General features: G+C 45.9%; 1 long non-coding RNA gene across 1 annotated transcript; it reads right to left on the reverse strand.

Annotated features, from left to right (window-relative positions):
- Nucleotides 1–15875: 15875 nt before the first annotated feature.
- On the reverse strand, nucleotides 15876–20966 carry LOC137643546 (uncharacterized). The gene is made up of 3 exons (XR_011045002.1): nucleotides 20565–20966; nucleotides 19738–19831; nucleotides 15876–17096 (listed from the first exon to the last, which is right to left on the reverse strand). It is a non-coding gene; the product is annotated as an uncharacterized lncRNA (long non-coding RNA).
- Nucleotides 20967–22550: the final 1584 nt, after the last annotated feature.

Consider the following 22550-nt stretch of genomic DNA (forward strand, 5'->3'; position numbering starts at 1 on the left):
GAAGGACAATGAAGAAACGCCAAGAAGGGCAATAATGTAGCCCCGAGAAGGGAATGAAGGCAATGAATAAGTCCAAAGGAGGGCAATGAAACAGCTACCAGGAGGGCAATATAACAGTGACCTATACGTCAATGAAGCAGCCCAAAGTAGCGCAATAAGGGCAATGAAGCAGTACCCAAAAGGGCAATCCAGCAGCAGCAGCAGCACCCAGAAGGGCAATGAGGTTAATGAAGCAGTGCCCAGAAGGGCAATGAGGTAAATGAAGCAGTGCCTAGAAGGACAATGAGGGCAATTAAGCAGTGCCAAGAAGGGCAATGAGAGCAATGAAGCAGCGCCAAGAAGGGCAATGGAGCAATGCCCAGAAAGGCAATGGAGCAATGCCTAAACAGGGAATGAAGCAGCTACCAGGAGGGCAATGTAACAGTAAATTACATCAATAAAAGACCACAAAAGTGCAATAAGGATAATGAAGCAGCAACCAGAAGGGCAATGGAGCAATTCCAAGGGCAAAAAAGCAGCGCCCAGAAGGGCAATATAGCAATGCCAAGAAGGACAATGAAGAAACGCCAAAAAGGGCAATAATGTAGCCCCGAGAAGGGAATAAAGGCAATGAATAAGTCCAAAGGAGGGCAATGAAACAGCTACCAGGAGGGCAATATAACAGTAACCTATACGTCAATGAAGCAGCCCAAAGTAGTGCAATAAGGGCAATGAAGCAGCAACCAAAAGGGCAATGCTGGCAATGAAGCAGTACCCAAAAGGGCAATCCAGCAGCAGCAGCAGCACCCAGAAGGGCAATGAGGTTAATGAAGCAGTGCCCAGAAGGGCAATGAGGTTAATGAAGCAGTGCCCAGAAGGGCAATGAGGTAAATGAAGCAGTGCCTAGAAGGACAATGAGGGCAATTGAGCAGTGCCAAGAAGGGCAATGAGAGCAATGAAGCAGCGCTAAGAAGGGCAATGGAGCAATGCCCAGAAGGGCAATGGAGCAATGCCTAAACAGGGAATGAAGCAGCTACCAGGAGGGAAATGTAACAGCCATCAGAAGGGCAATGAAGTTTTGCTGAGAAAGGCAATGAGGCAGCCACAAGAGGGGCAATGAGGCAGCCACCATAAGGGCAATGGGAGCAATGAGGCAGCCATCAGAAGGGCAATGAAGCATTGCCAAGAAGAGTAATGAGGGCAATAAAGCAGCAACCGGAAGGGCCACGAGGGCTATGAAGCAGCAACCAGAAGGGCAATGAAGGCAATGAAGTAGCAACCAGACGGGCAAGGAAGTAGTCTCACAAGGTGAATGAAGCAGTCCTAAGAAGGGCAATGAGGGCAATGAAGCAGCTCCCGGAAGGCAATGAAACAGTAATTTACATCAATAAAAGAGACCACAGAACTGCAATAAGGATAATGAAGCAGCAACCAGAAGGACAATGGAGCAATTCCAAGGGCAAAGAAGCAGCGCCCAGAAGGGCAATGTAGCAATGCCAAGAAGGACAATGAAGAAACGCCAAGAAGGGCAATAATGTAGCCCCGAGAAGGGAATGAAGGCATTGAATAAGTCCAAAGAAGGGCAAGGAGGGCAATGAAAGAGCTACCAGGAGGGCAATGTAACAGTGACCTACACGTCAATGAAGCATCCCAAAGTAGTGCAATAAGGGCAATGAAGCAGCAACCAAAAGGGCATTGCTGGCAATGAAGCAGCACCCAAAAGGGCAATGAGGGCAATCCAGCAGCAGCAGCAGCACCCAGAAGGGCAATGAGGTTAATGAAGCAGTGCCCAGAAGGGCAATGAGGTTAATGAAGCAGTGCCCAGAAGGACAATGAGGGCAATTAAGCAGTGCCAAGAAGGGCAATGAGAGCAATGAAGCAGCGCTAAGAAGGGCAATGGAGCAATGCCCAGAAGGGCAATGGAGCAATGCCTAAACAGGGAATGAAGCAGCTACCAGGAGGGCAATGTAACAGTGACCTACACGTCAATGAAGCAGCCCAAAGAAGTGCAATAAGGGCAATGAAGCAGCAACCAAAAGGGCAATGCTGGCAATGAAGCAGCACCCAAAAGGGCAATGAGGGCAATCCAGCAGCAGCACCCAGAAGGGCATTGAATTTAATGAAGCAGTACCCAGAAGGACAATGAGGTTAATGAAGCAGTGCCCAGAAGGGCAATGAGGTAAATGAAGCAGTGCCCAGAAGGACAATGAGGGCAATTAAGCAGTGCCAAGAAGTGCAATGAGAGCAATGAAGCAGCGCTAAGAAGGGCAATGGAGCAAAGCCCAGAAGGGCAATAGAGCAATGCCTAAAAGGGGAATGAAGCAGCTGCCAGGAGGGCAATGTAACAGTAACCTACACATCAATGAAGCAGCCCAAAGAAGTGCAATAAGGGCAATGAAGCAGCAGCCAAAAGGGAAATGCTGGCAATGATGCAGCACCCAAAAGGGCAATTAGGGCAATCCAGCAGCAGCAGCACCCAGAAGGGCAATGAAGTTAATGAAGCAGTGCCCAGAGGAGCAATTGGGTTAATGGAGCAGTGCCCAGAAGAGCAGTGAGGTAATGAAGCAGCGCCCAGAAGGACAATGAGGGCAATTAAGCAGTGCCAAGAAGGGCAATGAGAGCAATGAAGCTGTGCTAAGAAGGTCAATGGAGCAATGCCTAGAAGGGTAATGAAGCAATGCCTAGAAGGGCAATGAAGCAATGCCTAGAAGGGCAATGAGGGCAATAATGCAGCTACCTTAAGGGAAATGCTGACAATAAGGCAGCACCCAGAAGGGCAATGAGGGCAATGAAGCAGCACCCGCACCCAGTATGGCAATGAGGGCAATGAAGCAGCGCACAGAAGGGCAATGAGGGAATGAAGCAGCGCACAGAAGGGCAATGAGGGCAATAATGCAGGGCCGAGGGCAATGAGGGTAATGAAGCAGCGCCAAGAAGGGCAAAGAAACAGCGACCAGGAGGGCAATAAAGTAATGACTAGAAGAGCAATGAAGCAGCACTCAGAGAGGCAATGAAGGAGGGCAATGAGGGTAAAGAATATACAGAAGGACAATGAGGGCAATGAAGTAGCCACCAGGAGGGAAGTGCTGGCTATAAAGCAGCAGCAGCAGAAGGGCAATGAGTGCAATTATACAGCGCAAAGAAGGGCAAAAAAGCAGTGGCAAAAAAGCAGTGGCCAGAAGGGCAATAAGGGCAATGAAGCAGTACCCAGAGGCAACGAGGGCAATGAAGCAGTGCCCAGAAGGGTAATGAAGCTGTGCCAGGAGGGCAATGAAGCAGTGCTAAGAAGGGCAATGAAGCAATGCCCAGGAAGGCAATGAAGCAGTGCCCAGAAGGGCAATGAAGCAGGGCCCAGGAGGATATTGCAGGCAATGAAGCAGCACCCAGAAAGCCAAAGAAGTAGTAACCAGAAGGGCAATGAAGGCAACGAAGCAGTGTCAAAAAAGGCCATGAAATAGCAACTAAAAGGGCAATGAAGCAGCCACCGGGACGCCAATGAAGTAGCCCCCATAATGGCAATATGGGTAATGAAGTAAGTCCACAAAAGGGCATGAAGGCAAGAAAGCAGCTACCAGGAGGGCAATGAAGCAGGACTCAGAAGGGTAATGCTGGCAATGAAGCAGCTGGCAATGAAGCATCGCCCATGAAGTGCAATGAGGGTTATGAAGCAGTGCCCAGAATGGCAATGAGCGCAGTGAAGTAGAGACCAGAAGGGCAATTTGGCCAATAAAGAAGCATACTGAAGGGCAATGACGGCAAATAAGAAGTTCAATGAAGCAGCAACCAGAAGGGCAATGAAGTTTTGCTGAGAAGGGCAATGAGGCAGCCACAAGAGGGGCAATGAGGCAGCCACCAGAAGGGCAATGAAGCATTGCCAAGAAGAGTAATGAGAGCAATAAAGCAGCAACCAGAAGAGCAATGAAGGCAATGAAGCGGCAACCAGACGGGCAATGAAGTAGTCTCACAAGGTGAATGAAGCAGTCCAAAGAAGGGCAATGAGGGCAATGAAGCAGCAACCAAAAGGGCAATGAAACAGTAACCTAAACGTCAATAAAAGTAGACCACAGAAGTGCAATTAGGATAATGAAGCAGCAACCAGAAGGGCAATGGAGCAATTCCAAGGGCAAAGAAGCAGCGCCCAGAAGGGCAATGCAGCAATGCCCAGAAGGACAATAAAAACGCCAAAAAAGCAATAAAGTAGCCCTGACAAACGGAATGAGGGCAATGAATAAGTCCAAAGAAAGGCAAGGAGGGCAATGAAGCAGCTACCAGGAGGGGGATGTAACAGTGACCTACACGTCAATGAAGCAGCCCAAAGAAGTGCAATAAGGGCAATAAAGCAGCAACCAAAAGGGCAATGCTGGCAATGAAGCAGCACACAAAAGGGCAATGAGGGCAATCCAGCAGCAGCAGCAGCACCCAAAAGGGCAATAAGGGCAATCCAGCAGCAGCAGCAGCACCCAGAAGGGCAATGAGGTTAATGAAGCAGTGCCCAGAAGGCAATGAGGTTAATGAAGCAGTGCCCTGAAGGGCAATGAGGTTAATGAAGCAGTGCCCAGAAGGCAATGAGGTTAATTAAGCAGTGCCCAGAAGGCAATGAGGTAAATGAAGCAGTGCCCAGAAGGGCAGTGAGAGCAATGAAGCCGCGCTAAGAAGGGCAATGAAGCAATGCCCAGAAGGGCAATGGAGCAATACTCAGAAGGGCAATGGAGCAATGCCCAGAAGGGCAATGGAGCAATGCCTAAAAGGGGAATGAACCAGCTACCAGGAGGGCAAATGTAACAGTGACCTAAACGTCAATGAAGCAGCCCAAAGAAGTGCAATAAGGGCAACGAAGCAACGGCCAAAAGGGAAATGCTGCCAATGAAGCAGCACCCGAAAGGGCAATGAGGTCAATCCAGCAGCAGCAGCACCCAGAAGGGCAATGAAGTTAATGAAGCAGTGCCCAGAAGGGCAATGAGGCAGTGCCCAGAAGGACAATGAGGGCAATTAAGCGGTGCCAAGAAGGGCAATGAGGGCAATGTCAGAAGGGCAATGAAGCAATGCCTAGAAGGACAATGAAGAAATGCCTGGAATGGCAATGAGGGCAAGGAAGTAGTCCACAGAAGGGTAAAGAGGGCAATGATGCAGCACCCAGAAGGGCAATGAAGGCAATGCAGTGCCAAGGAGTGCAATGGAAAAGCGCCCAGAAGGGCAATGAAGCAATGCTGTGAAGGGCAATCAGGGCCATGAAGCAGTGCCCAGAAGGGCAATGAGGAGAATGAAGTGGTGCCCAAAAGAGCAACGAGGTTAATGAAGAAGTGCCAAGAAGGGAAATGAGAGCAATGTCAGAAGGGCAATGAAGCAATGCCTAGAAGGACAATGAAGAAATGCCTAGACGGGCAATGAAGCTGCACCCAGAAGGGCAATGAAGAAGGGCAATGAGGGTAAAGAATATACATAAGGGCAAAGAAGCAGCCACCAGGAGGGAAGTGCGGGCTATAGAGCAGCAGCAGCACCCAAAAGGGCAATGAGTGCAATTATGCAGTGGAAAGGAGGGCAAAGAAGCAGTGGCCAAAAGGGCAATGAAGCAGCACCCAGAGCCAACGAAGGCAATGAAGCAGTGCCCAGAAGGGCAATGATGCAATGCCCTCCAGTGCCCAAATGGGCAATGAAGCAGTGCCCAAAAGGGCAAAGAAACAGTGCCCAGGAGGATATCGCAGGCAATGAAGCAGCACCCAGAAAGCCAATGAAGCAGCAACCAAAAGGGCAATGAAACAGCGTCAAAAAAGGCCATGAAGCAGCAACTAGAAGGGCAATGAAGCAGCAACCAGGAGGCCAATGAAGTAGCCCCCCTAAGAGCAACGAGGGCATTTAAGTAGCCCCCAGAAAGGCAAAAAAGGTAATGAAGTAGTCCACAAAAGGGCATGAAGGCAATGAAGCAGCTACCAGGAGGGCAATGAAACAGGACTCAGAAGGGTAATGCAGGCAATGAAGCAGCGCCTAGAAGGGCAATGAAGCAGCAACCTGTAGGGCAATGAAGCTCCAACCAGGAGGCCAAAGATTTACGCATAGAAAGGCAAACGAGTGCAATTAAGAAGCCCCCAGAAGGGCAATGAGGGTTATGAAGTAGTCCACAGAAGGGCAATGAGGTCAATGAAGTATCTACCAGGAGGGCAATGAAACAGTGACCTAAATGGCAATGAAACAGCAACCATAAGGGCAATCAAGCAGCCCCAGAAGGGCAATGAGGAAGATGAGGCAGTGCCTAGAACTGTAATGTTGGCGAAGAAGCAGCACCCAGAAGGGCAATGCGGCGATGAAGCAGCACCCAGAAGGGCAATGCGGCGATGAAGCAGCGCCAAGAAGGGCAATGCGGCGATGAAGCAGCGCCCAGAAGGGCATTGCTGCGATGAAGCAGCGCCCAGAAGGGCAATGCGGGCGACGAAGCAGCGCCCAGAAGGACAATGCGGGCGATGAAGCAGCGCCCAGAAGGTTAATGCGGGCGATGAAGCAGCCCCCAGAAGGGCAATGCAGGCAATGAAGCAGCACCCAGAAGGGCAATGGGGGCTATGAAGCAGCGCCCAGAAGGGCAATGCAGGCGATGAAGCAGCGCCCAGAAGGGCAATGCAGGCGATGAAGCTGCAACCCGAAAGGCAATAAAGAAGCAACCAGAAGGGCAATGAGAGCAATGAAGCTTCAACCAGAAGGACAATGAAGCGATGCATAGAAGGTCAATGAGGGTATTGAATCTGCAACCAGAAGGGCAATGAAGCAGGGCAATGAAGCAGCGTGCAGAGGGGCAATGAGGCCATTGAAGCAACACCGATTGGCTGCTTCATCAAGCAGCCACCAGAAGGAAAATGGGGTCATTAAAGCTGTAACCAGAAGGGCAATAAGGGCAATGAAGCAGCAAATAGAAGGACAATTTAGCAGCCACAAAAAGGTTAATGAGGGCAATGAAGCAATGCCTAGAAGGGCAATGAAGGCAATGGACCAGCAACAAGAAGGGCAATGAAGCAGCAACTAAAAGGGCAATGAAACAGTGCCCTAAACAGCAGTGAAGCAGCCCACAGAAGGGCAATGCTGGCAATGAAGCAGCATCCAGAAGGAAAAGAGGGCAATGAAGCAGCGTCCAGAAGGGCAATGAAGCAATGCCTAGAAGTGCAATGAAGAGCGCCTAGAAGAGCAATAAAGTAGCCCCCAGAAGGACAATGAAGGCAATGAAGCAGCGACCAGAAGGGCAATGCCTGCAATGATTCTGCACCCTGAAGGGCGATGAGCCAGCATAAAGGAGGGCAATGCGGGCAATGAGCAGCAACCAGAAGGGCAATGAGGGCAAAAATGCAGTGGCCCGAAGGGCAATGATGGCAATGAAGCAGCAACCAGGAGGGTGACGAGGCCAATGAAGCTTCAACCAGGAGGGCAATACAGTTACGCATAGAAGGACGATGAGGGCATTGAATCAGCACCCAGAAGGGCAGTGAAGCCATGCCTAGACGGGCAATGAAGCAGCGCCCAGAAGGGCAATGATGGCAATGAAGATAACCCAGAAGGCATTGAGGGCAATGAAGCAGCACCCAGAAGGGCAATGATGGCAATGAAGATAACCCAGAAGGCATTGAGGGCAATGAAGCAGCGCCCAGAAGGGCAATGAAGCAGCCACCAGAATGGCAATAAGGGCTATGTGGCAGCCCACAGAAGGGCAAAGAAGCAATGACACAACGACTAGAAGGGCAATGAAACAAAGGAGGCAAAGAAGCAGCAACCTGGTGGGCAATGAAGCATGGATTAGAAGGACAATGAGTGCAATGGGAACAATGAATCCGAGACCACAAGGACTATGAGGGCATTGAAGCACCTACCAGAAGGGCAATGAGGTCAATGAAGTAGCGACCAGAAGGGCAATGAGGTCAATGAAGTAGCAACCAGAAGGGCAATGAAGCAGCGTCAAAAAAGGCCATGAAGCAGCAACTAGAAGGGCAATGAAGCAGCAACCAGGAGGCCAATGAAGTAGTCCCCCTAAGAGCAACAAGGGCATTTAAGTAGCCCCAAGAAAGGCAAAAAAGGTAATGAAGTAGTCCACAAAAGGGCATGAAGGCAATGAAGCAGCTACCAGGAGGGCAATGAAACAGGACTCAGAAGGGTAATGCAGGCAATGAAGCAGCGCCTAGAAGGGCAATGAAGCAGCAACCTGTAGGGCAATGAAGCTCCAACCAGGAGGCCAAAGATTTACGCATAGAAAGGCAAACGAGTGCAATTAAGAAGCCCCCAGAAGGGCAATGAGGGTTATGAAGTAGTCCACAGAAGGGCAATGAGGTCAATGAAGTATCTACCAGGAGGGCAATGAAACAGTGACCTAAATGGCAATGAAACAGCAACCATAAGGGCAATACAGCAGCCCCCGAAGGGCAATGAGGAAGATGAGGCAGTGCCTAGAACTGTAATGTTGGCGAAGAAGCAGCACCCAGAAGGGCAATGCGGCAATGAAGCAGCACCCAGAAGGGCAATGCGGCGATGAAGCAGCACCAAGAAGGGCAATGCGGCGATGAAGCAGCGCCCAGAAGGGCATTGCTGCGATGAAGCAGCGCCCAGAAGGGCATTGCTGCGATGAAGCAGCGCCCAGAAGGGCAATGCGGGCGACGAAGCAGCGCCCAGAAGGACAATGCGGGCGATGAAGCAGCGCCCAAAAGGTTGATGCGGGCGATGAAGCAGCCCCCAGAAGGGCAATGCGGCCAATGAAGCAGCACCCAGAAGGGCAATGCGGGCTATGAAGCAGCGCCCAGAAGGGCAATGCAGGCGATGAAGCAGCGCCCAGAAGGGCAATGCAGGCGATGAAGCTGCGACCCGAAAGGCAATAAAGAAGCAACCAGAAGGGCAATGAGAGCAATGAAGCTTCAACCAGAAGGACAATGAAGCGATGCATAGAAGGGCAATGAGGGTATTGAATCTGCAACCAGAAGGGCAATGAAGCAGGGCAATGAAGCAGCGTGCAGAGGGGCAATGAGGCCATTGAAGCAACACCGATTGGCTGCTTCATCAAGCAGCCACCAGAAGGAAAATGGGGTCATTAAAGCAGTAACCAGAAGGGCAATAAGGGCAATGAAGCAGCAACCAGGAGGGTGACGAGGCCAATGAAGCTTCAACCAGGAGGGCAATACAGTTACGCATAGAAGGACGATGAGGGCATTGAATCAGCACCCAGAAGGGCAGTGAAGCAATGCCTAGATGGGCAATGAAGCAGCACCCAGAAGGGCAATGATGGCAATGAAGATAACCCAGAAGGCATTGAGGGCAATGAAGCAGCGCCCAGAAAGGCAATGATGGCAATGAAGATAACCCAGAAGGCATTGAGGGCAATGAAGCAGTGCCCAGAAGGGCAATGAAGCAGCCACCAGAATGGCAATAAGGGCTATGTGGCAGCCCACAGAAGGGCAAAGAAGCAATGACACAACGACTAGAAGGGCAATGAAACAAAGGAGGCAAAGAAGCATCAACCTGGTGGGCAATGAAGCATGGATTAGAAGGACAATGAGTGCAATGGGAACAATGAATCCGAGACCAGAAGGGCAACGAGGGCAATGAAGTAGAGACCACAAGGACTATGAGGGCAATGAAGCACCTACCAGAAGGGCAATGAGGTCAATGAAGTGGCGACCAGAAGGGCAATGAAACAGCGTCAAAAAAGGCCATGAAGCAGCAACTAGAAGGGCAATGAAGCAGCAACCAGGAGGCCAATGAAGTAGCCCCCCTAAGAGCAACGAGGGCATTTAAGTAGCCCCCAGAAAGGCAAAAAAGGTAATGAAGTAGTCCACAAAAGGGCATGAAGGCAATGAAGCAGCTACCAGGAGGGCAATGAAACAGGACTCAGAAGGGTAATGCAGGCAATGAAGCAGCGCCTAGAAGGGCAATGAAGCAGCAACCTGTAGGGCAATGAAGCTCCAACCAGGAGGCCAAAGATTTACGCATAGAAAGGCAAACGAGTGCAATTAAGAAGCCCCCAGAAGGGCAATGAGGGTTATGAAGTAGTCCACAGAAGGGCAATGAGGTCAATGAAGTATCTACCAGGAGGGCAATGAAACAGTGACCTAAATGGCAATGAAACAGCAACCATAAGGGCAATCAAGCAGCCCCAGAAGGGCAATGAGGAAGATGAGGCAGTGCCTAGAACTGTAATGTTGGCGAAGAAGCAGCACCCAGAAGGGCAATGCGGCGATGAAGCAGCACCCAGAAGGGCAATGCGGCGATGAAGCAGCGCCAAGAAGGGCAATGCGGCGATGAAGCAGCGCCCAGAAGGGCATTGCTGCGATGAAGCAGCGCCCAGAAGGGCAATGCGGGCGACGAAGCAGCGCCCAGAAGGACAATGCGGGCGATGAAGCAGCGCCCAGAAGGTTAATGCGGGCGATGAAGCAGCCCCCAGAAGGGCAATGCAGGCAATGAAGCAGCACCCAGAAGGGCAATGGGGGCTATGAAGCAGCGCCCAGAAGGGCAATGCAGGCGATGAAGCAGCGCCCAGAAGGGCAATGCAGGCGATGAAGCTGCAACCCGAAAGGCAATAAAGAAGCAACCAGAAGGGCAATGAGAGCAATGAAGCTTCAACCAGAAGGACAATGAAGCGATGCATAGAAGGTCAATGAGGGTATTGAATCTGCAACCAGAAGGGCAATGAAGCAGGGCAATGAAGCAGCGTGCAGAGGGGCAATGAGGCCATTGAAGCAACACCGATTGGCTGCTTCATCAAGCAGCCACCAGAAGGAAAATGGGGTCATTAAAGCTGTAACCAGAAGGGCAATAAGGGCAATGAAGCAGCAAATAGAAGGACAATTTAGCAGCCACAAAAAGGTTAATGAGGGCAATGAAGCAATGCCTAGAAGGGCAATGAAGGCAATGGACCAGCAACAAGAAGGGCAATGAAGCAGCAACTAAAAGGGCAATGAAACAGTGCCCTAAACAGCAGTGAAGCAGCCCACAGAAGGGCAATGCTGGCAATGAAGCAGCATCCAGAAGGAAAAGAGGGCAATGAAGCAGCGTCCAGAAGGGCAATGAAGCAATGCCTAGAAGTGCAATGAAGAGCGCCTAGAAGAGCAATAAAGTAGCCCCCAGAAGGACAATGAAGGCAATGAAGCAGCGACCAGAAGGGCAATGCCTGCAATGATTCTGCACCCTGAAGGGCGATGAGCCAGCATAAAGGAGGGCAATGCGGGCAATGAGCAGCAACCAGAAGGGCAATGAGGGCAAAAATGCAGTGGCCCGAAGGGCAATGATGGCAATGAAGCAGCAACCAGGAGGGTGACGAGGCCAATGAAGCTTCAACCAGGAGGGCAATACAGTTACGCATAGAAGGACGATGAGGGCATTGAATCAGCACCCAGAAGGGCAGTGAAGCCATGCCTAGACGGGCAATGAAGCAGCGCCCAGAAGGGCAATGATGGCAATGAAGATAACCCAGAAGGCATTGAGGGCAATGAAGCAGCACCCAGAAGGGCAATGATGGCAATGAAGATAACCCAGAAGGCATTGAGGGCAATGAAGCAGCGCCCAGAAGGGCAATGAAGCAGCCACCAGAATGGCAATAAGGGCTATGTGGCAGCCCACAGAAGGGCAAAGAAGCAATGACACAACGACTAGAAGGGCAATGAAACAAAGGAGGCAAAGAAGCAGCAACCTGGTGGGCAATGAAGCATGGATTAGAAGGACAATGAGTGCAATGGGAACAATGAATCCGAGACCACAAGGACTATGAGGGCATTGAAGCACCTACCAGAAGGGCAATGAGGTCAATGAAGTAGCGACCAGAAGGGCAATGAGGTCAATGAAGTAGCAACCAGAAGGGCAATGAAGCAGCGTCAAAAAAGGCCATGAAGCAGCAACTAGAAGGGCAATGAAGCAGCAACCAGGAGGCCAATGAAGTAGTCCCCCTAAGAGCAACAAGGGCATTTAAGTAGCCCCAAGAAAGGCAAAAAAGGTAATGAAGTAGTCCACAAAAGGGCATGAAGGCAATGAAGCAGCTACCAGGAGGGCAATGAAACAGGACTCAGAAGGGTAATGCAGGCAATGAAGCAGCGCCTAGAAGGGCAATGAAGCAGCAACCTGTAGGGCAATGAAGCTCCAACCAGGAGGCCAAAGATTTACGCATAGAAAGGCAAACGAGTGCAATTAAGAAGCCCCCAGAAGGGCAATGAGGGTTATGAAGTAGTCCACAGAAGGGCAATGAGGTCAATGAAGTATCTACCAGGAGGGCAATGAAACAGTGACCTAAATGGCAATGAAACAGCAACCATAAGGGCAATACAGCAGCCCCCGAAGGGCAATGAGGAAGATGAGGCAGTGCCTAGAACTGTAATGTTGGCGAAGAAGCAGCACCCAGAAGGGCAATGCGGCAATGAAGCAGCACCCAGAAGGGCAATGCGGCGATGAAGCAGCACCAAGAAGGGCAATGCGGCGATGAAGCAGCGCCCAGAAGGGCATTGCTGCGATGAAGCAGCGCCCAGAAGGGCATTGCTGCGATGAAGCAGCGCCCAGAAGGGCAATGCGGGCGACGAAGCAGCGCCCAGAAGGACAATGCGGGCGATGAAGCAGCGCCCAAAAGGTTGATGCGGGCGATGAAGCAGCCCCCAGAAGGGCAATGCGGCCAATGAAGCAGCACCCAGAAGGGCAATGCGGGCTATGAAGCAGCGCCCAGAAGGGCAATGCAGGCGATGAAGCAGCGCCCAGAAGGGCAATGCAGGCGATGAAGCTGCGACCCGAAAGGCAATAAAGAAGCAACCAGAAGGGCAATGAGAGCAATGAAGCTTCAACCAGAAGGACAATGAAGCGATGCATAGAAGGGCAATGAGGGTATTGAATCTGCAACCAGAAGGGCAATGAAGCAGGGCAATGAAGCAGCGTGCAGAGGGGCAATGAGGCCATTGAAGCAACACCGATTGGCTGCTTCATCAAGCAGCCACCAGAAGGAAAATGGGGTCATTAAAGCAGTAACCAGAAGGGCAATAAGGGCAATGAAGCAGCAACCAGGAGGGTGACGAGGCCAATGAAGCTTCAACCAGGAGGGCAATACAGTTACGCATAGAAGGACGATGAGGGCATTGAATCAGCACCCAGAAGGGCAGTGAAGCAATGCCTAGATGGGCAATGAAGCAGCACCCAGAAGGGCAATGATGGCAATGAAGATAACCCAGAAGGCATTGAGGGCAATGAAGCAGCGCCCAGAAAGGCAATGATGGCAATGAAGATAACCCAGAAGGCATTGAGGGCAATGAAGCAGTGCCCAGAAGGGCAATGAAGCAGCCACCAGAATGGCAATAAGGGCTATGTGGCAGCCCACAGAAGGGCAAAGAAGCAATGACACAACGACTAGAAGGGCAATGAAACAAAGGAGGCAAAGAAGCATCAACCTGGTGGGCAATGAAGCATGGATTAGAAGGACAATGAGTGCAATGGGAACAATGAATCCGAGACCAGAAGGGCAACGAGGGCAATGAAGTAGAGACCACAAGGACTATGAGGGCAATGAAGCACCTACCAGAAGGGCAATGAGGTCAATGAAGTGGCGACCAGAAGGGCAATGAAGCAGCGTCAAAAAAGGCCATGAAGCAGCAACTAGAAGGGCAATGAAGCAGCAACCAGGAGGCCAATGAAGTAGCCCCCCTAAGAGCAACGAGGGCATTTAAGTAGCCCCCAGAAAGGCAATAAAGGTAATGAAGTAGTCTACAAAAGGGCATGAAAGCAATGAAGCAGCTACCAGGAGGGCAATGAAACAGGACTCAGAAGGGTAATGCAGGCAATGAAGCAGCGCCTAGAAGGGCAATGAAGCAGCAACCTGTAGGGCAATGAAGCTCCAACCAGGAGGCCAAAGATTTAAGCATAGCAAGGCAAACGAGTGCAATTAAGAAGCCCCCAGAAGGGCAATGAGGGTTATGAAGTAGTCCACAGAAGGGCAATGAGGTCAATGAAGTATCTACCAGGAGGGCAATGAAACAGTGACCTAAATGGCAATGAAACAGCAACCATAAGGGCAATCAAGCAGCCCCCGAAGGGCAATGAGGCAGTGGCAGCACCCAGAAGGGCAATGAGGAAGATGAGGCAGTGCCTAGAACTGTAATGTTGGCGATGAAGCAGCACCCAAAAGGGCAATGCGGCGATGAAGCAGCGCCAAGAAGGGCAATGCAGCGATGAAGCAGCGCCCAGAAGGGCAATGCGGGCGTCGAAACAGCGCCCAGAAGGACAATGCGGGCGATGAAGCAGCGCCCAGAAGGTTAATGCGGGCGATGAAGCAGCCCCCAGAAGGGCAATGCGGGCAATGAAGCAGCACCCAGAAGGGCAATGGGGGCTATGAAGCAGCACCCAGAAGGGCAATGCAGGCGATGAAGCAGCGCCCAGAAGGGCAATGCAGGCGATGAAGCTGCAACCCGAAAGGCAATAAAGAAGCAACCAGAAGGGCAATGAGAGCAATGAAGCTTCAACCAGAAGGACAATGAAGCGATGCATAGAAGGGCAATGAGGGTATTGAATCTGCAACCAGAAGGGCAATGAAGCAGGGCAATGAAACAACGTGCAGAGGGGCAATGAGGCCATTGAAGCAACACAGATTGGCTGCTTCATCAAGCAGCCACCAGAAGGAAAATGGGGTCATTAAAGCAGTAACCAGAAGGGCAATAAGGGCAATGAAGCAGCAAATAGAAGGACAATTTAGCAGCCACAAGAAGGTTAATGAGGGCAATGAAGCAATGCCTAGAAGGGCAATGAAGGCAATGGACCAGCAACAAGAAGGGCAATGAAGCAGCAACTAAAAGGGCAATGAAACAGTGCCCTAAACAGCAGTGAAGCAGCCCACAGAAGGGTAATGCTGGCAATGAAGCAGCATCCAGAAGGGAAAGAGGGCAATGAAGCAGCGTCCAGAAGGGCAATGAAGCAATGCCTAGAAGTGCAATGAAGAGCGCCTAGAAGAGCATTAATTGAAGGCAATGAAGCAGTGACCAGAAGGACAATGCCGGCAATGATTCAGCACCCTGAAGGGCGATGAGCCAGCATAAAGGAGGGCAATGCGGGCAATGAGCAGCAACCAGAAGGGCAATGAGGGCAATAATGCAGTGGCCCGAAGGGCAATGATGGCAATGAAGCAGCAACCAGGAGGGTGACGAGGCCAATGAAGCTTCAACCAGGAGGGCAATACAGTTACGCATAGAAGGACGATGAGGGCATTGAATCAGCACCCAGAAGGGCAGTGAAGCAATGCCTAAACGGTCAATGAAGCAGCGCCCAGAAGGGCAATGATGGCAATGAAGATAACCCAGAAGGCATTGAGGGCAATGAAGCAGCGCCCGGAAGGGCAATGATGGCAATGAAGATAACCCAGAAGGCCTTGAGGGCAATGAAGCATCGCCCAGAAGGGCAATGAAGCAGCCACCAGAATGGCAATAAGGGCTATGTGGCAGCCCACAGAAGGGCAAAGAAGCAATGACACAATGACTAGAAGGGCAATGAAGCAAAGGAGGCAAAGAAGCAGCAACCTGGTGGGCAATGAAGCATGGATTAGAAGGACAATGAGTGCAATGGGAACAATGAATCCGAGACCAGAAGGGCAACGAGGGCAATGAAGTAGAGACACAAGGACTATGAGGGCAATGAAGCACCTACCAGAAGGGCAATGAGGTCAATGAAGTAGCGACCAGAAGGGCAATGAGGTCAATGAAGTAGCGACCAGAAGAGCAATGAGGGCCATGAAGCAGCAACCAGAAGGGCAAAGAAGCAGCTACCAGAAGTGTAATGAAGCAATGACCAGAAGTGCTATGAGGGCAATAAAGTAGAGACAAAAAGGACAATGAGGGCAATGAAGCATTGGACGGAAGGACAATTAGGGCAATGAAGCAGTGGACTGAGGGCCATGAAGCAGCTACCAGAAGGGCAATGAGGCCAATGAAGCAGCAACCTACAAAGTCAATGAGGGCAATGACCAGAAGGGGAATGAGGGCAATGAAGCAGCTACTAGGGTAGTGAGGACAATGAAGCAGCTACGAGGGTAGTGAAGGCAATGAAGCAGCAACCAGAAAGGCAATAAGGGCAATGAAGCACCGACCAGTGGAGCAATAAAACAGAGACCAGAAGGGCAATGAGGATGAAGCTTCAACCAGAAAGGCAATGAGGGCAATGAAGCAGCGACCAGAAGGGCAATGAAGCTGCAACCAAAGGGGGTACGGGGGCAATGAAGCAGCGACTGGAGGGGCTATGAGAGAAATGAAGCAAAGACCAAAAGGGAAACGGGGGCAGTGAATCAGTGACCAGAAGGGCAATGAGGACAACGAAGCTGCGACCAAAAGGCCAAAGAGGCCGAGACCAAAAGGGCAGTGGGACAACTGTCGGAAGATCAATGAGGCCGTAACCGGAAGGGCAATTAGGCAGCGACCAGAAAGTAATAGTTTCTACATTGAATAAAGCGGTTGATTGTGAAATTGGAACAGGAGTTATTTCAATATTCTACACCTTGAAACAGAAAAGATTTAAAATGGAATTGTAAAAGCCAATGACTGTTAGCGGTTACAGAAGTAGATAGATACATATAGCAGTGTAAGGAAAAAGATGGCAAGTATCTAAGATTTTATAATCTGAGTGAAGAGAAGAGAAACTAGGAAGCGAAATATGAAATGGATTATAGTAGCCAGAGATATTACCACGATGGCAAGAGCATTACTAAAAACAGGTGCATCAAAAGGAAAATAATGCAACAGCCAACAGTGTAGATTTAAAGAAGTTAGAAGTAGCAAACGTAACAGAAATTGATAAATATGAAACGGAAAAATAACAAAATTATATAATTGATAAATTATATGAATTAATAAATACTGAAAAGAAAAGATTATAAAACAATTGATAGCAAAATATTGTCCATACTTATTGGAATGTTTCACAAAATATTCATGATTTTTTTCGGACTAATTTCATTACGCGAATAATTTTAAAACCTTGTGAAAAAATATATTAAAACCTTACCTGGTAAGTTTCTTAAACCTTTTCCTTTAAATACTTATTGCATTTTGATGACCACAGCGAGGCTTTTAAGCCTTATATTTATTTATTCCATCAAATCTTAAAATCATTGTAATATATAAAAGCTGGTACTTGTATCGCCAGCTCCTTTAAATCTGGAAAAGTTTATAAATTAATAAAAATATAAGCTAATTTCTTCTACCTGTACACTTCCAACTGCTTCTAAAATAGATTCTTATGTATTTATTTCTTTTGGAGTTGCTAGCCATTTGAATATAATATACATTGGTAAACAATTTCTCATATGAGTTAGAAAAAAATAAATTAGTGTAGCTGGCCTGCATTGTGACATAAGATAGTTGATGAATAGATTTGACAAATTTTGGCAGCTATTAATTATCGAATGAAAATTGCAGCAATATGGGATTATGATAAAAATAGAATATGGTTAGTCGCTCATTTTATCAAATGAGAATTGCAGCAATGTGAATGGGATTACGATAAAAAATAGAATATTTTTAGTCGCTCACAATTTTCTTCGTGTCATTGTGCTTTACTGTTAACTAATAGTAATATGCTTATAGTGGTAATAAGAATATCGATAAAAAATTCAGGGAAATCAATTTGAGAAACCAAGGCAACAATAATTTATCTAGTAAACTAAATTGCTGTCATCTAAAAATACCATTCAAGTCTTAAGATCTTTAGTATATTATAGAACATCCACTTCATTTAAAGGTGAATATATATTTAAACAATTATCAAGTAAAGTTGTTGACAGATGTTATTAATTCCCCATGGGAAAAATTATTACTAGTTTTTTAAAAAGATTACCACCTCGCACAATGGATGATTTCTTAAAAAGAGGACTAGGTCTAAATTTCACATGGGTTTAGCCCAAAATGGTTTGATCTGTTAAAATGGTATTAAGACCATTTCATAAATTAACTCCCATAATAAAAATAAAAACTCAAAATCTTTAGCTAAAATTAAAAATCCTAGTGATTGAGTAAATTGAAATTCAGACGTTACTTAACCCTATTCCATTTACTTGCGTGGAGATAACTAGTTTTGCCACAAGATACCAGAGAAATAATGTAATAGAATATAGTAAAATCACAAGTATGATTTAGGCTATATAGCTCGGTGCTTAGGTGGTGTTGAAAAACCAGCATTATATTAGTTATTATAATTTAAAAGGGGTAGACAATAAGGAAGAAATTTACCTGCAGGTAAATGAAATTTGAAGCAAAAATCCTATGGACAACATACTATAATCTTTATACCCTACTGAAAACAAAGATTAATATTCTTAATAATGTGGCATAGGGGCCGAAAAATTACAATTTTGTAACAACTTGAACTAGAAAGAAAACAATGAAAACAGTGCACTACCATAGGATTAAAACTATAATTAACTGGTACTCGATAAAACAAGACAAATGCGGTATTCAATGAGCTCAACCAAATTTTACAGACAACCCAAAAACAAGAAACAACCTCAGTTGAGACAGTGAATTAATCGTTTAGTTGTCTTTTATGGACCCGTAACTTATAAAGGGTCACTAACGTTAGAATAACACCTCTTTGCAAACATCCCTTTGCGGCCTTGGTGTTTTTTTAATCTACGTTCATAGAGTTCCATTATTTTTCTACCTTTATTAAGTTTCTGGCTTATGACCCAAATTCGATAAATCATACAATTTAAAGAGCTATTATAAAACACTTTTCAAAATTGAATAAGAGAACTTCCAATCTTAAACTGGGTTATTAAGAAACCTATTATAGATAAAACAAGGATCTTATATATTTTGATGATAATAAAATCAGTGCATATAGGAAAGAAACTATAGTTTAAATGGAAGATGAAAATGTGTAACTTAGTGAGCTCTAAATAGAAATGTAGCCATCAATCATCAACATACTCTACCTAATCTTGATATATAACATTGAAAATTTCTTCCAAATAGTACATAAAATAGTTATAAGAAGCGTATTCAATCAAAGCCGAACATAAAACGAGACCATAACCTCGTAAAATGTGATAACATAAAACGAGACCATAACCACGTAAAATGTGATAACTTCACAACTTGTAAATAAGCTTGCTACACATTTGAGTACCTGTTGCTCTCTAACTTCTGTGATTTTATCCTAATCAAATTTTCACTTCAGTTGCATAAAAAAAGTGTTTTTTGGAAAAGCATAAGTCTAGGAAATACGATTTCAGTGACCGGGTCGAATTAGGATACGAAACCAAGGGAATTAAGGCCTCAAAGAACTATATTAATTCCTTACATAGATTTTGTGAAGCGAGAATTCAAATATTTAAAAAGATATTTTTATTTCTACTGCTCTTTGATGAAAGATATCTTTCATTAAAGAACAGTAGAAATTATTCACCAGAGTTTACGAAGTGAGTATCTTGCAACCGAATTCAATTTATTGCATTAAATTTTGGTGAATCTTATGATTTTGAACTAAACAATAAAGCGTTGGAATCGGGAGACTATTCAGCATACAAGTGCCACTGGGGGATAAGTTGGAAGAGATTGGACAGGAAGAAGAAAGGTAGCGGATACACAGGTAAGGAGCAACTGCAGCTAGGGGACAAACGAACGCTAAAAACACCTATATGTAATACCTACAGTGGTCTGATGGCACTACGTAAATACGGGGTAAAAATCCATTTACATCTTAAAAAAAAAAAAATAATAATAATAAAGTCAGATATGGTGACTGCTATCTAATAATAATGCACCAAAAGATTCTGTATTAAACGTGCCATAAACTTACTCTCTTTTCTGGAGACACCTTAGTCTGATATTTTTAATTCTAATTCCTCTTTGTTGTCAGAGCTTAGGAAAGTTCAGAGCACCCTGGCCAGGTCCTGGAAAATAAACACAATAAATATAAGGTGGAAATTTAATGCCACGCTCTGAATGCTTCAATACATATAGTGAAGAATGAGAATAAAAAATACTTGCAAATTTGACCTCTCGTAGTACATACAGTATAATGTGTAATAGTAAAAGAAATGCAGAAAGACATCAATAATGCACCATAAGATTTTATATTAAAATGCAATAAACTTGTTCTCTCCTGGATAAAAGACAGGGAGAAAGACACCAAGGAGAGAGAGAGAGAGAGAGAGAGAGAGAGAGAGAGAGAGAGAGAGAGAGAGAGAGAGAGAGAGAGAGAGAGAGAGAGAGAGAGAGAGAGAAAAAAAATTTTCTCCCGTCGTGTCTTGTAACTAACCGATCATTGATATGACAATATCAATTTTAGATGGTCTTCCTCAGACCAAAGGAACCAACGTACCCATTTAGAAATAAAATTTATAGCACTACTGACACCGACAGGCAGTCAAGTTAAAAGTACGTAAATGGAGATAGGGCAAGTCTTAAGCACAAAATTAAGACCTTTTAAAGATATTTCACGAATCACGGCAATAGTATAGAAATATAGCCTATTAGACATTTACATTAAGCTTTGGCTTGATACAGCACATAAACATCTTTGCCTTGTCATTGCAAAATGACAATAGATAAATAAAGAAAAATGAATGAAAAATCTACTTCGGAAATAAGTTGCAAAATAAATACGGTAAATTGTGACATTACCTTGGTTGAAAGGAGGATACAGACAAAATATGAATAAATCTCTTCATCATCATCATCATCATCATCATCCTACGCCTTTTGACGCAAAGGGTATCGGTTAGATTTCGCCAGTTGTCTCTATCTGGAGCGTTTAATTCAATACCTCTCCATTCATCATCCACTTCACGCTTCCTAGTCCTCATCCACGTAGGTCTGCGTCTTCCAACTCTTCTTATGACATAGTAACAAAAGACCATCAACCAAACCATTTGAATTTCTATGATTCCATTTTTCTTATAATTTGCAAACTTAACTTCTAGGTTTTTGTAATTTCATGCAATAACAGTTCAGTCCTTTGATTGTAAGGTAAACATCCTCAATTATTCCTACTTTGTTTTCCTACAAAGACTGCCACTTCAGTACCTGGAATTAGAAGAAAAATCGATTACACTGCGATACATTTCTCGACTTGGATATCCAAAAGAAAAAATCTTTTGCATCTTACATAGAAATAACCATTGAACTACAAAAGCACTCCCTAATCCCGACCTGGTAAATTTCTAAAAATATGAAGTGATCATAAAAGAGTATAAAAGACATATTGTAACTGAATAATGGATGCATTACACTAAAAACCAATACATTAATTGCCTGGAAAATGCGATATACAAGACTGATGAAGCATTTTCCCCTTCAGAAAATCATCCAATCCTTTACTATCTCCACAATCACTTTGTTATAAATTGCCAACGGTTTTATGTATTACATTGCCAAACAGTTTCCTATTTAGTATGAACTGGAGAATTCGAAAATCATTTAATGATGATGTTAAAAAAAAGCAATCCTCCTCACTACTGTAAACGAATTACGCAATCTCATCTTTGAAGCTAATTTGGATATCAAACGGTAATTTTCTTTTAAAGTTATAGGATTTCTGCAACAAATTTGTCTATTTCAAATCTGGGTTTCTCCATATATTTTTCACCATCTTCAAATAAGAGAGAGAGAGAGAGAGAGAGAGAGAGAGAGAGAGAGAGAGAGAGAGAGAGAGAGAGAGAGAGAGAGAGAGAGAGAATATTTTCCAGTTATCTCACGAGAACATTCATGGATTCAAACCTGGTTGGACAATCATCAGATGTGCACAAAATGAGAAACTATTTATTTATATAATTATAAGTGAAGCAATAAAGTATTATATTTTAGACATCTAACAAAATCGCAACCGTTTCAAATATATTCAATGCAAATGCGATAAACGATAAAACAATCGTAACAACAGTTAAAATGTTCTTATAGTTCAGCAACAATTCTCGTTTTTAAGGGTAAAAATCGTCTAAATTGAAAACAACCAACAACACTAAAACATAGCTAATATGTTTTACACATGTGTGAACATTGGTCATTAAACTGAATGCATTCAAATGACTAGTATTATTAAACTGTCCTAAACGACCCATTTCAGTAAAACTACCTCCCAGCAAGAGAGATCTCGTTTTCTGTTTTAATATTTAGTGAATATGGGAAGGGAGGTGTAATGTAGAAGCCACGGCTCTAAATCAGGTTAGTACTCAGTCATCTAGGCGAGTCACCTGTCGGAACATCGTTATCGACACACCCAGGGTGCTGGCAATTGATAAAACTGAGAATCGTAGATGCCTACAATGCAAGGAAAACTTTTATTTAAGCAGCAAGAATACTTAAACGTCATTTGCAGCAATTCCTGTTTTATCGTGAATAAACGCCAACTGGCTACAGATGTAGCTGCAACACCATCATAAGGAAGACGGCCCTTAAAACCATAAACGTCAAAGAATTTGAATATGAAGTTTCGTGAGATATGGCCTCATAAACCAGCAGTATCTGTTTCAACAATAGCGGAAGCCTTGGATGGAATGCTGCTCAGATTGAGATCTTGCAAGAGGGTACCAGATTCTCTGATTTCTCTAGCTACCAGGAAAACAAAAGTTACTTTTGCACTTCGCTACGGAAGAACTTCCCATTGGTAAT

Source organism: Palaemon carinicauda, chromosome 7 (genome assembly GCF_036898095.1).
Source record: "Palaemon carinicauda isolate YSFRI2023 chromosome 7, ASM3689809v2, whole genome shotgun sequence".
In the NCBI taxonomy this organism is placed as follows: domain Eukaryota; kingdom Metazoa; phylum Arthropoda; class Malacostraca; order Decapoda; family Palaemonidae; genus Palaemon; species Palaemon carinicauda.